Consider the following 4,228-nt stretch of genomic DNA (forward strand, 5'->3'; position numbering starts at 1 on the left):
AACACATTAGTGAAAAAATGTCAGATGTGGTTGCACTGGAAAATTAGTCAAATGAATTTATACAAAGATCCAATAATTGTGAGAAAGTAGCAATGGCAAAAACAAGATTAGAAAAAGAAATATTTTTGTTAGGCTGGGTAAATTAGAACAGTGATCTTTATTTCCACTGTATAGATTATGAAACTTTTACTTGTCTTACCATTTTTACTCTGAATTTTCTGTTTGGCTGATATTGGTTTTAGCCTGGTTTCTGGAGAAATCAGACTATCTGAGAATGTTGTCTGTTTTTCTGCCCTTTACTCCCATTTTTTTTACTTAAGTGTGATTGAATATAACAAAAATATCAGGGAACTTAAGCCCCTAAAATGTCTCTGAAATCGAGAAGTGAGAAGGGAAGACATTCAGTGTTTGAAAGACTTCAGTTAAAAGGCAATTCTTATTAGACACTAGAGAATTGATGCAAAAAAACCAAATATGACAAAATGTCACGTCTCCTTGTGTAACCACCCATATGTTTTTTAATTCTTTCATTGAATATATTGCTAATATGTTTATCAAAACCAATATGAAATGTCTGTGGATTTTCTGTATCAAAAATAAAATTAAAAAGATAATAAAATATTTGGTGTCATGGGTATTTTTTCTCTTGTAAAAAAAACCCAAACAAACAACAACAAAAAAAACCAAACCTAGTTTCTGGTAGGAGTATTTTACCAGAAAATAAATGAATGCAAAGACAGTCTAAGATACTAGTCATAACAACAGGAATAATGAGTTCACACAACTTCTCCCACTTCCTTGGAAAATAAATTATGCACTTATGTGTATACAACAAACAAATATCCTACCCATTCTAATAAGACCAATGTATATGTTATTGTTTATCTCCACAAGCTGAAAGTAGTACAGTAAAAAACAAAGTAAAACAAACATTTAAAGCAATAGTGAATTTGCTTTTTTTTCCCCCCCTCCCACAATTGATGCTGAATTGTTGCCAAAAAGCAAAAGTGACAGATTAAATTTCTCTGGATTTGCAAAAATCTTTCCTAACTCTTCAGATGTGCTTCAGTGTCTCTTGTCAGATTAAAAATCTCATGTTCTTAAAGCATGAAAACCATGAAATAAAACTGAGTAATTCTGTCACCCTGAGGAGTTACTATAGTCAGTAACACCAGTCTTGATATGACAAAAACTCAGACAAGCAAGGACACTGAAATATTCCCAGATGTTAATTTTTAGTCATTAAAAAAGGGTTTACATTTCTTATTTTAATTTTTGTAAGTATAACCTGGCAAAGCGTAACATCCAGAAATATGAAAGAGGCCTCTTGAATTTTAAAATATATTCTGAGTAGGGAGGCAGACTACTGAGACCAGATCAGCAAGTATTTTCCCATAATAAAGAAGATCCATTCACCTCCTCCAGTCCCTTGTGAAATGCACAGGACTACATCAGTGCATCGTGTCATCCATGCAACTCAAAGTATCTGAACCTATCTTAACTACATCACCATCCTCTAAAGAAAAAAAGCTTGCATGAACTAAGATACAAAGACAGAATGACACAATTTTATGACAGTTACTTATTAGTCATTTTCCTCTGCAGGTGTGCTCACCGTATACCTTCAGGGTAGCAGACTCTCAAGATAACATCATATGGTCACTGTATGTTTGTGTTCCACTGAAATCTTCAGTGAAAGGATTTTAAAAGTTGAAATAATATATTGTATATAAATTATATACAATATATAATATTTTATAATATAAATAATTATAATATATAATAATATAACATATAAATATAATAGTATGCATTATGTGTGTGTGTGCGTGTGTGTATATGTTTTGTTTTGTTTTGTTGTCTCTCTAGGTGAAGATAGTGACCAAAATTGCAATCTGTACTTCACTACCAGTTGACATAGTCGTTCCATTAACTTCATGAGAATTGGAGCAACTTTCACCAACTGAAGATGTGAATGTATGTCAGATGACATAAGGAGGGTAATAGGGCAGGTGAAGGGAATTGAGGCTGATCCAAGAGCTGTTACTGCAGGAGATTTGTGTCATGTAGGCTCTATTCCTCACTGAAGCCAAGCCCATCAAGTACTTGAACATTTGAATTTGTGCCAGAACAAGTTTACATGCTTGCTTAGCTTTAAGTTTGCCTTCTCCTTTTGCATTTTACAAGATTTCAGTCAAAGTGCCTGCAGGATCGATCCCTTTTTCTACTGAAAATGCAAAATTCATGTTTAGAACAAAATCAACCAGGTCATACCAACTGACAGAAAGGCAAAACCACAAGCTGTGTAAAAGTGACTGGCAGGGTATTTTTTGTGTTGTCACAAAAGGCTTGTAAAGCTTTCAGGCTTTCACAGTGAGCACCACCATCTGATGCCAGCTAGATTCCTGTGACTGCTCTTCCTTTTTCTGGTGTAATTCAGAGAAAAGTTAGGCACTGCTCAAAAGACTTCCGTTTTTTCTCTAGTCAACTTCAATTCATTGAAGACAAGGATCTCTTAACTATGTTGCATATTTTATCCTCTCAGATTGTTTAACAAATCCATTATTCTATCCTAAGTTTTCCGTTTCCCCCCTGACATTTCACTCACTATGTTGTGGGCAACATCTGAGGATTAAATCCTGAAGCTGTTATTGTGGCTCCAAAGCTTCAACTTAAAATTGAAAGATGTAATTCAGCTGTTCTTCTATAAATATGAGACAATTATAAAGAAATAAGGGTCAACAGGGAATCCCAGAGAGCTTTGCAATAACCTGCACTCACTATATTTAACTAGAGACATGAAAGCTACTTAGTTTCAAGGAAGCATTTAAGTATTACAAATGATGAATTTACAAATTCATGAATTATTGATGAAATAGAAATCTCTCTGGAATTTGAGCAACATTTATTTGAACATATTCCCCATACTCATGTACAGGCATCTTAACAGCATTTTTCAATTTGAGTTTTGGATTTAGACTATAAAGCAGGAGTCTCTCATTTTGTAAGCATCTGATGATTTGCATTACACGTATGGTTTGCATCAAGGGCTGTGAGTTTATTGTCACTGCAGTCTAAAATCCAGCTCACAACCACATCCAGTTTCCCTCTGTCCTTCCTGCTCTGCTCAAGAGGGTGGCATTTGGTGCACAGAGGTATCCTAGGGGTGAGGCAGCACAGGGCTTGGGCAGGTGGGACAGGCATCATTTGAGAAGAAGTATGTGGCTCATTGGAAGTTTGACTCACAGCCCTCTCTGTCACTCTGGAAAATGTTTCCTGTTACAATTCCCATCTACAGGGTTCAGATTGAAGCAGTTCATGCACTTCAGAAACTGCTGGTGTGACTGACAAAAAAACAGCCCTAACTGGCAAATATCAACAACACTGACAACTTTCCAAATGAAAATTAGCCACTTTGCAGCACCTCCTAAAGTACGGAACGTACTCAGGTCTCTCAGAAATGGAAGATACAATATTTCTCTGTAGTTCTTATGCCAGTGGAATTTGGATACAAAAAAAGAAGTCTCTTCTTTAATTATGAGAACAAAAGTCCTGGCTTTGGTATTCTCCAGGAAAATCTCCAGATTAAGATGTGGAAAAACCACATGCCATCTCCTGGTGGGCAGCTCGGGGTGGCAGAGGTGGCGGTTGAGTCGTGCCCTGGCCTTGCACCACTGGGCGAACAGGGCTGGGGGGGAACCCTGGCTGCCCTGTAGGACCAGCCCAGCTTCAGCCTGTCCTGGCCTCAGCCTTTCCCAGCTCCACATCGAAGCTGAGAAATGAGAGACCTGTAGAGACCCAGAAGATAATTAGATGCTAAAAGAAAGCACAAGGATTTGGGAAACTGTAGCTTCTTGTCATGTGGGTCAAGGCACAGAGTCCTTGCGTGTTCTCTGGAGGGGACACTCTGGGCAAGGTTGCAGGGGTGGAAGGGTGAAGGCTGACAGCTCCTGTTGAGAAAGGAAAAGCTGTAGGAAAAGGTGTGAAGAGGCATTAAGTACTGAACAGTTGTCTGGTGCTGTACTGGGCATACAGAACAATCTGTGTCTGGCTGCATTTGTGAAACTGAAAGGGGGTAGATTTAGAGGAGGTACCAGGAAGAAATTCTTTCCTTTGAGGGTGGTGAGACTTTGGCCCAGGTTGCCCAGAGAAACTGTGGCTGCCCCATCCCTGGCAGTGTTGAAGGGCAGGTTGGATGGGGCTTGGAGCAACCTGGGCTGGTGGGAGG

The sequence above is a fragment of the Chaetura pelagica genome, unplaced genomic scaffold (assembly GCF_000747805.2).
Source record: "Chaetura pelagica isolate M959 unplaced genomic scaffold, ChaPel_1.0 scaffold17, whole genome shotgun sequence".
Lineage (NCBI taxonomy): Eukaryota > Metazoa > Chordata > Aves > Apodiformes > Apodidae > Chaetura > Chaetura pelagica.